This window comes from Pristiophorus japonicus, unplaced genomic scaffold (genome assembly GCF_044704955.1).
Source record: "Pristiophorus japonicus isolate sPriJap1 unplaced genomic scaffold, sPriJap1.hap1 HAP1_SCAFFOLD_170, whole genome shotgun sequence".
NCBI classification, from domain to species: domain Eukaryota; kingdom Metazoa; phylum Chordata; class Chondrichthyes; family Pristiophoridae; genus Pristiophorus; species Pristiophorus japonicus.
Genome location: NW_027251383.1, coordinates 1,082,028 through 1,095,748, shown reverse-complemented (window position 1 = coordinate 1,095,748; position 13,721 = coordinate 1,082,028). Strand labels below are relative to the sequence as shown.

The 13,721-nt window shown below is 46.3% G+C and overlaps 1 non-coding gene across 1 annotated transcript; it reads right to left on the bottom strand.

Annotated features, from left to right (window-relative positions):
• Nucleotides 1-4,863: 4,863 nt before the first annotated feature.
• Nucleotides 4,864-4,935, bottom strand: trnak-uuu (transfer RNA lysine (anticodon UUU)). Its single transcript has one exon. It is a non-coding gene; the product is annotated as a tRNA-Lys (tRNA).
• Between the last annotated feature and the right edge of the window lie 8,786 nt (nucleotides 4,936-13,721).

Sequence of the window (13,721 nt, the reverse complement as noted above, 5' to 3'; positions counted from 1 at the left end):
GATTTGGGAGTAGCTGCCGAAGAAGCCTTGGTGAGTTGCTGCAGTGCATCTTGTAGATGGAACACACTGCAGCCACGGTGCGCCGGTGGTGGAGGGAGTGAATGTTGAAGGTGTGGGCTGCTTTGTCCTGGATGGTGTCGAGCTTCTCGAGTGTTGGAACCGCACTCATCCAGGCAAGTGGAGAGTATTCCATCAGACTCCTGACTTGTGCCTTGTAGATGGTGGAAAGGCTTTGGGGAGTCAGGAAGTGAGACACTCGCCGCAGAATACCCAGCCTCTGACCTGCTCTTGTTGCCACAGTATTTATGTGGCTGGTCCAGTTAAGTTTCTGGTCAATGGTGACCCCCAGGATGTTGATGGTGGGGGATTCGGCGATGGTAATGCCGTTGATAGCCGGGCCTGCTTAAGTTGCATGTTCCTGTCGCTGATTGCTGCCAGGTGACTATTGGCTCCGCCCCGTGGGTTTACCTCGAACTTCAAACCACAAAATCAGTTCTCCTGAATCCCAAGTTGTGTACGGAAATCAACCATCAAATGCCCTGTCATTAACCCCGGGGATTCCGGCAATTTTCTGATCACAAAGCGCTTTCAGTCCTTGTCCTTGTCCAGAAAATTGCAGATGTGAAAATTCGGGAGTTTAATGACTTTGAAAGGAGAACATTGTTGTTTGGTGCAGTTCTGGTCAAAGAAATGTTTGTGAAAGGAACTTTTTGCAGAGAGAGGGATTGAGCATTTCAGCTTGTTGCTGAACACTTCTGTCTGGGCACTGAGCTAAGCAGCAGCTTGCGAAGTGCAGTGGTGATCACGTTCGCCTCACATGTGAAAAGTCCGCAGCTCGATCACGGACAGAAACATTGTTCTTGAAACAAAAACATGTCTGCAATAAAATTGTACAAAAGCATTCCAGGGTAAATTGATCCATGATGCAAACTACCTCAGGCCTGGGCCAAAGCTTCCTGTACACCGAGCACAGGCTGAGGAAAACCCCAGGGAAGAGAATATCCTGGTCACTGGGACTTCCAGCAACACTGAAGAAGTGCCCATTCTGAAACTATCCAGAGTAATAACTTGTAAAAAGAACATCCAACAGTTAGGATGGCTGAACGGTCTAAGGTGCTGTGTTCAGGTCACAGTCTTCTCCGGAGGCATGGGTTTGAATCCCACTCCTAACATTCATTGTGTTTAATTACAAAATCATTTGTTTTGACACCACTCTGAAGTGCTTTGGGACATCCATCTAATGTAATAAAATTACTCCACTTCAATTACAAAAGGTGATATCAAATTTACTTCCCAAACCAGGAATCGATCCCAGGTGGCTGTAGCGAAAGGAATAGTTTTGTGAAGCATTGAAAGGTGCCCTCTAAATATCTCGCACTGCTAATTTAAAAACACGGTTATAATTTGTTTCGGTGCAAAAGAAGGCAGGCTCGTAGGGCCAAATGGCAGACTCCTGCTCCTCGTTCTTGTGTTCTTATGCAGATCACAGAACAAATTATTAAATTATCAACTCTCCCTCAGTTTGCATTCCTTTTATTGTGCAAAGAAGATCATGGGTTCATTAAAGATGTTTTCCCGTGAATGCAACATAAAGTTTAAGGAAAATAATTCGCTCAAATCGAACCCACAACTTTGAGATCATGAATCTCATGCTCTACCAACTGAGCTAGCCGGGCTGCTCAACATTTATCTTGTCAATCCCCTTCAGAATATTATCCGTTTCAATGAGAATGTAAATGTAGATTCTTTTCTCTCAATCTGGTTCAGTAAAATTACTGAGTCGAATACCTCTTGTGCTTTGAACAAAGCAGTCTTTATTTTACCGGCTGGCAAGACTTATCAGACAGAAGACATACTTTCTCGATCGAGCGTACACACTTCCTACGGATACGTGAAGTTACATCGTAAAGCGACAACAGTTATACAGTTTTGAAAATAGATAACAACATACAATTAGATTGACATTCTAACTCAGCCACTCATTAGTCAATCTATATGAGATGTTTTTACTTTTGTAGCGGATTTTCCGCATCCGTTGTTTTATCCAACTGATTACCCATTTTCACGCTGTCCCTCGTATTACCGTGTTGTTACGCGTTCACGTAGTCGTGCGATTTAAACAAACTTAAAACTTTCAGACATTACTAAAACTAACACAAAGCCACGTCGCCCCGCGGCTCGTGTCGCCGCGCGATTCTAAACACTTGAAGTAAACAGACTTAACAAACTTACTAAACTAACACAAAGCCACGTCGCCCCGTGGCTCGCGTCGCCGTGCGATTCTAAACACTTGAAGTAAACAGACTTAACAAACTTACTAAACTAACACAAAGCCGCGTCACCCCGCGGTTCGCGTCGCCGCGCGACTCAAACTTGAAACAGACTTAACAATCTTACTAAACTAACACAAAGCCGCGTCGCCCCGTGGCTCGCGTCGCCACGCGATTCAAACTTGAACAGACTTAACAAACTTACTAAACTAACACAAAGCCGCGTCACCCAGCGGTTCGCATCGCCGCGCGATTCCAAGTTGAAGTAAACAGACTTAACAAACTTACTATAAACGGACCTACAAAAATCAGCACTGACTTGATGTTATTTCGTGGTTCGCGTGGCTGCGCATTCGCATCGGCCCACGTTCACTCGGGTGCACGCTTGCACCGCCGCACGTCTCGCGTCACCACACGTTAGCGCCGCTGCGCGTCTGCGTCAGCCTTACCTTTCGAGTTGCTGCATGATTTAAATTCAATCAGTGCCGAGACGGGCCAAGTGATATACAAGGTCGACGTCACACCTGATTTGAACACCTATCCTCTATTTAATTCCCCATAAGCCTTATTTAATTCCCTGTGAGCCTAATTTTCCAAATTTAATTTCTTTTCGTCTCCAAATTTCCCTATCCTTTCGCGTCACTGCGCAGTTTAAATTCAATCAGTCAATGAAAGCCCTAATTTAATGGAGTTTTTCTGACAACTAGACAGGAGTGATTCTTTTATTTTACACTGCAGTGGAATTTTGCTCATAATTTAAAATCTCAGAACATTTTGTTTCAGCACCTATTTAGTACGTTACTTTTTTTTGTCTTTTCCATAACTAGAGAGAAGTCTGGCACAGAGGCTGTGGACTACTTTTCGTTACCTCAATTGCTCCAGCCTCAAGGTCATGTTATTTAATATAATATTTTTTTTGAATCCTTTTGAATCCATCTCAGTTGTTTTGCTGTGCCTTCTCTGAATGTGTTCTTTCGACAAGTAAGTGAGCATGTTAAATCCTTTTTTTTAACCACCAACAAACCTATCCTTTGTGCATTTCCTGGCTCCGTAACTTATCATCCGAATATATGTAATTCAATAAGGTTCACACTCTTAAACTTCCCACAGACAAGAAAACTTTCATTCTGTTTGAGATAAAACAAACCACAACTCCACGGCTTTTTTTTTACAGTAAAAATCACAGAAGCATTTCTCATTTAAACAGACGTTCACAAGAGTCTCTTTTCTTTCCTATTAATTTTTGGATCCATGATTGAACATCTATCCCTATCTAGCTCTAACTATAACCTATCTTTCCAAGTCGCCGCTTGGTTTGCGTCATCGCGCAATTTCCCTATCTCTATCCCTATTCTAAGTTTGAAAGGTATTCACCAGATTGTCCTGGATCTCGTTCAGACACTACCTGAGAACCAGCGAGTGGCTAAACTTTCCTCAGACTTTTGAAACCGGGGGAAACTGGAGCAGTATTGAAATCATACTCACTCCAGTGGCCACTTTCCCCTCGTCTCGTCCAAGGCTAGTCTGGCTCTTAATTCGCAGGTTTTCGGCAGTCGTCCGTTGAGATCCCACTTGTGACACCAAATGTAAATGTAGATTCTTTTCTCTCAATCTGGTTCAGTAAAATTACTGAGTCGAATACCTCTTGTGCTTTGAACAAAGCAGTCTTTATTTTACTGGCCGGCAAGACTTATCAGACAGAAGATATACTTTCTCGATCGAGCGTACACACTCCCTACGGATAAGTGAAGTTACATCGTAAAGCGACAACAGTTGTACAGTTTTGAAAATAGATAACAAAATACAATTAGATTGACATTCTAACTCAGCCACTCATTAGTCAATCTATATGAGATGTTTTTACGAAAGCTCAAGCATTGCCTCTGAATGTTTCAATTTATGGTGTGACTACCAGCTGAGACCTTGCAATTCTGCAGATTTATCCATATATTCATTTCATGTTACAATTTATGTTATTGGCAGGATTAGTAACTTGAAACCTTGAGAAAGACTGTTAACTGTGCTGATGTTGCACTATTTGCAATCTGACATTCTCCCAGCAATTCTACCATGGCTTTATACATTTTCATATATCCAGTTGACTTTACTGTCCTTAATTCCATATATTCCGTTCAGATATCCACAAGATCACCGATCATTCTTCGAAACTCCAGAGAGTATGAGCATATTCTACACAATCTCTCACCATAGGACAGTCCTCTCACCCCAGGAATCAATTTGGTGAACCTCTGTTGTACCACCTCCAAGGCAAGTATATCCTTCCTCAGATAAGGAGACCAAAACTGTGTGCAGTACTCCAGGTGTGGTCCCACCAGTGCCCTGCACAATTGTAGCAAGGTTTCCTTACTCTTATACTGTGGGCTATATATTAGGTACTATGGGCCGAATAACCTGTTTTTCTGCTGATTCTACGGTTGTATAAAAAGTTATGAAAATTCGGCCATCGCTCAGCAAACATATTAGTATTTCCTTCAGTGTGCAACACATGTGGGTGGAATAATGATGATTGAAACAATTATTCAGTATCTCACAGGCTTGAATTATATTTGTCAACTTGCTCTGCAAAAATGCTTTCCCTGACCGGGAATCGAACCCAGGTCACGGCAGCAAAAGCACCGAATCCTAACCACTAGACGACCAGGGAACACTGTTTGCACTCTCTGCAATAGCTTTAAATATAGTCAGCTTACAATCACAGCTGAGAATATTGCGGTGACACGGCGTGTAACTGGATTTGCTGGGAGCAGCGTGGAGGCCCCGACCTGCGTGAGAACACCTGCGGCAGGTCGGGGCCATAAAAGGAGCGGTGAGCGGTGGCCTGGGAGCAGCGTGGTGGTGTACCACGGCAAGGTACAGCGCGAGCTGGTGCAGGAGGGCGACGGCAGCGAAGAGTGATGTCATCAAAGTCCAGGTCGGTGATTGGAGCGTGGGCAGGTACAGCAGGAGCAGTGAGAGACTGTGGAGGGATGTGATCGGGGCCCAGTTGCGGCGTGAGTTCAGGGCCAGGGGTCCAGGGGCAGCACGGGCCAGCCCACACTGCGATATGTGTGTGCACTGGGTCCGTGCAGCAGAGCTGGTCTCCAGTCATCTTGGATAACCCTTGCCACTGGACCAAGACCTCGCTCTGTCAAGCCCGTGTGATGGCTGGGGTGCAACGGCCACCACACGTTAAAAAAATCCACGCACAGGCATCTTCCACCTTTCAACATGCAGTTCGGGACCTGGAATATTAGGTCCATCATTGAAACACCTGTGAACTCATCCTTTTTTGGCATGGAAGCAAGTCATCCTCGCTTCGAGGGACTGCCTATGATGATGATGAACTGGATTTGCTGCAGTCCGCGGGCAGCAGGTGATGAAAGCGGTCGTGAGAGGGTGAGTGACAGGTGGGCACTGCTTCTGATGCTGTCTGACCCACGGTGGGAGTGGCCGGGAATTTTAAAGCCCTTTCATTGCACCAATGCAGGGCAAATGAAACTGTGTTTCAGGATCCTTCATGTATACAAACATGGGCACTCTGCACTGTAGACCTCGTGGTGCAACGGTCGTGTGTCTGACTCCAGATCAGAAGGCTGTGTGTTTATATCACGTCGGGGTCACTGTACTTTTCCATATTGTTCTTCCGGAATTGAGATTTACTTTGCTGTGTCACAATGTACTTTCCCACCATCTTTTTATCATCAGCAAACTTGGCTCCATTACACTCGGTCCCTGTATGCTTGGGATAGGGGAGGGAAGACACACCGGAGAAGTGTGAGCTTGTGGACCGGAGAAGTTCAGCTGCTGGAGCTGTGCATTTTATCGGGGAGGGACGGGGGGAGAGCCCGCCGAGCGACCGGAGAAGCTGAGAAGCTGCTGTGCTTTTCATCGGGTTTGACACTGTTTAAAAATGGCAGAGTGACGAGTTTTCTCTCCCTACTGCGCATGCGCGAAGGTGCCGGCAGTGTTTTCGGCGCAGGAATTTGGCTCCGCCCCCCACTTCACCATCGACACCACGCCAGGACACCGGGGACTGAACACAGCGGCCAGGATGTGGCGAGTTTTTCCGCGAGCCGTTTCCAGCGCGCAAAGTCGGTGCGCTTGAGGTCAGTGCGCCGACAAAACTGCTTGGGGCAAATCTAGCCCTTGAAGAGTAAGGAGTACACTGAAGGAAATACAAATATGTTTGCCGAGCAACTGTCAAATTTTAATAACTTTTTATACAACCATCGAATCAGCAAAAAAACAGGGCACTCACCCCATAGTACCTAATATATAGCCCACAGTACAAGAGTAAGGAAGTCTTGTTACAATTGTACAGGGCCCGGGTGAGACCACACCTGGAGTACTGCGCACAGTTTTGGTCTCCTTATTGAAGGAAGGAAATATTTGCCTGGGAGGTGGTACAACAGAGGTTCACCAGATTGATTCCTGGGAGGAGAGGACTGTCTTAAGTTGAGAGATTGTGTAGAATGGGACGATACTCTCCGGTAGTTTAGAATAATGAGAGGTGATCTCATTGAAGCACACAATATTCTGAAGGGGATTGACAGGGTAGATGCTGAGAGGTTGTTTTCCCCGGGCAGGAGTGTCGAAAACCAGGGGGCACAGTCTCAGGTTAAGGGGTCGGCTATTTAAGACAGAGATGAGGAGGAATTTCTTCACTCAGAGGGTTATGAATCTGTGGAATTCTCTGCCCCACAGGCCTGTGGATGCTGAGTCTCTGAATATATTCAAGGCTGCGTTAGATCAATTTTTGGAGTCTCGGGGAATCAAGGGATCGGGAGATCGAGCGGGAAAGCGGAGTTGAGTTCAACGATCAGTCATGATCTTATTGAATGGTGGAGCACGCTTGAGGGGCCGTATGGCCTACTACTGCTCCGATTTCTTATGTTGTTACCTGTGCTGGCTGTGTGAAAGAAAATACCAATTAGTCCCATTCCTAGCATCCTGCAAATGTTTCTTTTTCAACTATATTTCCCTTTGGAAAGTTAATATTAAATCTGCTTCCAAAACCCTGTCAGGCAGCAAAATATTCACATTAATTTTATACGGTCCCATTTTAAACAGGCTTTGCATGACATGAGTTATTATCCCTTCCCATTTTACACACCGCATTTTAGGACATTGCTTTCAAATGTTTGGTGCCTGTGACACCAGCCATTGTTAGATTTAGACACACACCATCCTGACTTGGAAGTATATCGGTCGTTCCTTCATCGTCACTGGGATAAAAGCCTAGAACTCCCTCCCTACCAGCTCTGTGGGAGCATCTTCACCACACGGACTGCAGCGGTTCAAGATGATGCCTCACCACTATTGTGTTCCTCACACAGATGAGGCTGCACACAGTGAGATTAAAGTAACAGTGACCTCAGTCTTTAAAAGACATTCCAGTGTGAGGAACAGGCCTGAGGTGCCGGCTTAGAAATAGTGTTCCCAAGGGATGTTGGGATCCCTTGGGACTTCAGGGGATGAGCTCCCTCGTGGTGGAACATGGGAGTGCATGCTTTACAGATACACAATATCACTGCCCCCCCAAAGTCAAATGAAAATTTTTTACAAGGTGACGCGGTCGGGAATGTTGGCTGTGCCCTCGTTGGGCTGGCATGTTGTTGGCCCTGCAGGGCTGCTGGGTGAGCCTGGCCTTGCTGGGCTGTTGGGCGTGATGGGTTCGATTTCCTGGTCCGGCGTGGTGTCGTTGATCCTTTGGGTGTGTGTTGTGGGCTCGAAAAAGGTGATGTCTGCTGTGGGTTGTTCAGGGCAGTCTGTGAACCGCAGCCTCATTTGTTCCAGGTGCTTTCTGCAAATTTGTCCATTGTCCAATTTGATGACAAACACCCTATTCCCTTCTTTCGCTATCACCATGCCTGCGATCCACTTGGGACCATGTCCATCGTTTAGCAAATAAACAGGGTCATTCAGATCAATTTCCCGTGACACAATGGCGCGACCATCGTTTACATTTTGCTGCTGCCACCTGCTCTCTACCTGATCATGCAGGTTGGGGTGAACCAGCGAGAGTCTGGTTTTAAGTGTCCTTTTCATGAATAACTCAGCCGGGGGCACCCCTGTGAACGAGTGGGGTCTCGTGCGGTAGCTGAGCAGTACTCGCGACATGCGGGTTTGCAGTGAGCCTCCTGTGACTTGTTTAAGGCTCTGTTTGATGGTTTGTACTGCCCACTCTGCCTGCGCATTGGAGGCTGGTTTAAACGGGGCCGAGGTGACATGTTTGATCCCGTTGCGGGTCATGAATTATTTAAATTCGACACTGGTGAAACATGGACCGTTGTCAATGACCAGTAGGTCAGGCAGTCCGTGGGTGGCAAACATGGCCCTCAGGCTTTCAATGGTGGCGATGGCGGTGCTTCCCGACATTATTTCACTTTCAATCCATTTTGAAAAAGCATCAACCACCACCAGGAATATTTTACCGAGAAACGGGCCAACATAGTCGACATGGATCCTCGACCATGGTCTCGAGGGCCAGGACCACAAACTTAGTGGTGCCTCTCTGGGCGCGTTGTTCAACTGAGCAATATGCTGCATTGCCATACACAGGACTCTCAGTCAGAGTCGATACCGGGCTACCACGCGTGGGATCTGGCTATCACTTTCATCATTACTATACCCGGGTGTGTGCTGTGGAGATCCGAGATGAATGTCTCCCTGCCCTTTTTTGGTAGCACTACGCGGTTACCCAACAACAGGCAGTCTGCCTGAATGGACAGCTCGTCCTTTCGCCGCTGGAACGGCTAGATTAGCTCTTGCATTTCAACGGGGATGCTGGACCAGCTCCCATGCGGTACACAGTTTTTTATGAGGGACAGCAGAGACTCTTGGCTGGTCCAAGTCCTAATCTGGCGGGCTGTGACAGGTGATTTATAATTTCCAAACGCTTCCATGACCATCAACATGTCTGCGGGCTACGCCACCATCAACAAGTTTGCAGGCTGCACCATTTCCACTCCTGTAATGGGCAATAGTAGCTGACTGACAGCATTCTCACAGTTCTTGGTGCCTGGCCTGTGGCAGATGGTATAGTTATACGCTGATAGCACGAGTGCCCACCTTTGTATGCGGGCTGAGGCATTCGTATTTATCCCCTTGTTTTCAGTGAACAGGGATGTGAGGGGCTTGTGATCGGTTTCCAGCTCAAATTTGAGGCCAAACCAATACGGATGCATTTTCTTTACCACAACACACACACTAACGCCTCTTTCTCAATCATACTGTAGGCCCTCTCGGCCTTAGACAAGCTCCTGGAATAATAAGCGACAGGTTGCAACTTCCCCGCAACGTTAGCTTGTTGTAATACACACCCGAATGCGTACGACGACGCGTCACTTGCTCGCACAAGTCTTTAACACCGCTTATACAATACAAGCAGCTTGTTGGAGCATAACATGTTTCTGACTTTCTCAAAAGCATTTACTTGTCTTTTTCCCCATACCCAGTTCTCACCTTTGCGCAATAACACATGTAGGGGCTCTAAAAGGGTGCTTAACCCTGGTAGGAAGTTACCAAAATAGTTGAGGAGGCCGAGAAACGGGCGCAGCTCCATGACGTTCTGTGGCCTGGATGCGTTCCTGATAGCCTCTGCCTTCGCTGCGATCTTTCTCCCCAAATACTCCACTTCTGTTGCCATGAAGACACATTTCAACCTCTTCAGCCACAGCCCTTCGCAATCCAGTCGCTGGAGGACCTCCTCCAGGTTTTGTAGGTGCTCAGCGGTGTCCCGACCCATGACCAATATGTCGTCCTGAAAGACCACTGTGCGTGGTACGGAATTGAGTAGACTCTCCATGTTTCTCTGGAAGATCGCTGCAGCCGACCGAATTCCAAACGAGCATCTGTTATAGATGAACAGTACCTTGTACATGTTGATGCAGGTGAGGCCTTTCAAAGCCTCCTCCAGCTCCTGCATCATGTAAACCGAAGTCCGGTCGAGCTTGGTGAACGTCTTGCCTCCTGCCAGCGTCGCAATTAGGTCGTCTGCCTTAGGTAGCGGGTATTGGTCCTGTAGCGAGAAACGATTAATAGTTACTTTATAATCGCCGCAAATCCTGACTGTGCCACCACTTTTGAGTACTTGAACAATCGGGCTGGCCCACTCGCTGAATTCCACTGGGGAGATGATGCCCTCGAGTTGCAGCCTGTCCAGCTCCATTACCACTCTCTTCCTCATCATGTGAGGTACTGCTTGCGCCTTGTGGTGAATGGGTCGTGCCTCTGGGACCAAGTGGATCCGCAACTTCGCCCTGGAAAAGTTTCCAAATCCTGGCTCAAAAAGGGAAGGACATTTTTTCAGAACCTGGATACATGAGGCCTCGTCGACATGTGATAGTGCTCGGATGTCATCCCAGTTCCAATGGATTTTGCCCAGCCAGCTCCTTCCAAGCACTATGGGGTCATCGCCCGGGACAATCCAGGATGGCAGTACATGCACCATGCCCTTGTAGGTGACCTTGACCATGGCACTGCACAGGACAGTGATAAGCTCTTTGGTGTATGTTCTCAGTTTCGAGTGGATGGGGCTCAGGGCTGAACTGAATGCCTTGTTGCATCACAGTTTCTCAAACATCTTTTTTCTCATGATGGATTGGCTGGCGCCAGTGTCCAGTTCCATGGCTACGGCTAAGCCATTCAATTTTATATGCAGCATAATAGGTGGACATTTCGTCGAAAATGTGTGCACCCCGTGTACTTCAGCATCTGCCTCCTCTCTCGAAGGCTCTAAATTGCTTTGATCCACCATGGACCGATCTTCCTCCGCCACGTGGTGGTTAGCAGGTTTTGCAGAGCTTGCAGCTCGTTTGCAAGCTCATTGGAGGTGCTCCATTGTTCTACAGCACTTGAAAACACAACCTTTGAAGCGTCATGAATAGGCTGAATGGAAGCCTCCACAACGCCAACAAGCTGTGAATTGCCTTGCATTTATTCTTTGTTGGGGACTCTGAGTCATCTGGATCACCTGAGGCCTGCTGGCCAATACAAACTCGTGGGTTCTGCCCTGTACATTTCTGCTCGCAAACACAGTTCCAGTTAATTTATGAACATTGCTAGCACTTGTGTGCTGAGAGATTTGTTGGGTGTTATCACTGGTGGACATAAACGCCTGTACTGTCGCAATGGCCTTATTGAGGGTCGGTGTCTCTCCAGTCAAAATTTTACGTAGGATGGTCTCTTGCCTAGTACAAAAAAGTCTCTGAGCATTTGCTCCGGGCAGCCATCAAACTCATATTGTCCTGCAAGTTGCATTAGCTCGGCGACGTAGCTCGCCACTTCCTGACCGTCAGATCGCTGGCACTTGGAGAACCGATACCGCACCATCAGCAAGCTCTCACTCGGGTTAAGATGCTCCCGAACCACTGTTCGCAGCTCCTCATATGGCTTATCTGTGGGTTTCACCAGAGCCAGAAGATTCTTCATGAGGCTGTAGGTCGGTGCCCCACAGACTGTGAGGAGGACCGCTTTCCTTTTTGCAGCGCTTCCTTCTCCATCCAGCTCGTTGGCTACAAAGTACTGGTCCAGCCGTTCGACATAGGCTTCCCAGTCCTCACCCTCCGAGAACTTCTCCAGGATGCCCACAGTTTGCTGCATCTTTGCGTTGGATTCGTATTCTCGTCGCCAGGTATTGTGTTCCTAACACAGATGAGGCTGCACACAGGGAGGTTAAAGTAACAGTGACCTCAGTCTTTAATAAGACACTCCAGAGTGAGGAACAGGCCTTGGGGGCGGGCTTATATACAGTGCTCCAAAGGGATGCTGAGATCCCTTGGGACTTCAAGGGATGAGCTCCCTGGTGGTGGAACATGGGAGTGCATGCTTTACAGATACACAACAACCACCAGCTTCTCAAGGGCAATTACGGTTGGGCAATAAATTCTGGCCTTGCCAGTGACACCCAGATCCTGTGAACTCATATAAAAAAACAGTATTTTAGGAGTCTGGTTCAAAATATTCATTGCTGACGACACCAGGAATCTGGGGCAACTTTTGTCAAATTGGGCTCAAAACTGGAGCGGTAGTTCTACCGTGCACAGATAATAGAATCAGTATTCAAGGTAAAATCACATGGTGCTCATTTTCAGAATCAACGCAGTAAGTTTTGAAATAAAGTGAAGGAATTTTATGGTGAAAGGATTTGGAAATTAAATGTGACTTGTACTTCGCTCTTTAATTAAACTTTGTGGCGTCTGTCTGCCGTTCATGTCTCTGTTGAATAAGGAAGGAGGGGTTTGACATTGACCAGACTGCACTGCTCCTGATATTTGTGAGCTCATTGGTTAAAATGAGGTGTCTTTACCCATTGGTCAGTTTCAACTTTAGCTCAGCTGTTGCTTCGTAATACCTACTTTGTGAAAAGTTTGAATTGGTCTTAATGCAGTCACTGCCTGGTGTTTTTGTTGTCATTGCAATCCCCTTCTTTCACACTGAAACAAATCGTAACCGTGTTTTTAAATTAGCAGTGTGAGATTTTTAGAGAGCATCTTTAAATGCTTCACTAAAACCATTCCGATCCCTTCAGCTTCCAGGGTTTGATTCCCAGTTAGGGAAGTAATTTTGCTTCCACCGTTTTTAATTAAATTGAAGTAATTTAACTAAATTACATAGATGACCCAAAGCATCTCAGAGTGGTGTCAAAACAAATGAGTTAGTAATTAGAAATAAGGAATGTCAGAAGTTGGACTTGAGTTTCTGGGATGGAGTATAAATAACACTCTGTGCACTGGAACTGGGAAGGGTGAATAATGAATGAGTTGTTTCCGGGTTTGAAATGCGGCTTAGATCTGCTGGTATTAACCGATAGCATTGTTGAGCAGAATGAAAGAAATGCTAACATGATCACTGAGGGTCAGTCGAAACTTCAACAATTTCATTTTCATAATTTGTGAAACTTTAATCATTGAGGAAGTTTTATTCCCTTTCTGATTTTACACACTCTGTATTTTAGGAGACTGGTTTTAAATGTTCTTCATGGAATCAGAGAAGTTTACAGCACAGAAGGAGGCCATTGTCACATGAGCAATGAACATTTAAACCCAGTTTTTGTTTCAAAAATAAAGTTTCCGTTCGGGCTTGAACCGGGGACTTTTCGCGTGTGAGGCAAACGTGATAACCGCTACACTACCGAAACTGCTGCCTAGTGCAGTGCCCAGAGAGAAGTGTTCAGCAACAAGCTGAAATGCTGAATCCCTTTTTCTGAAAAAATTCCTTTCACAAACATTTCTCTGACCGAAACGGCACAAAATAAAAATGTTCCTTTCAAATGTGCCGATTATTTTCGTTAAACTTTTATTTTGCTTTCATGGGATAACATAATCAATGATTCGATAATTTTCTTTTGCACAATGAAAGAAATACTAACTGAGGGAGAGTCAATACATTAATAATTTGTTCTGTGCTCTGCATGTTTGTAATGTCGCCAAGTTTGCTGCTGATACAAAG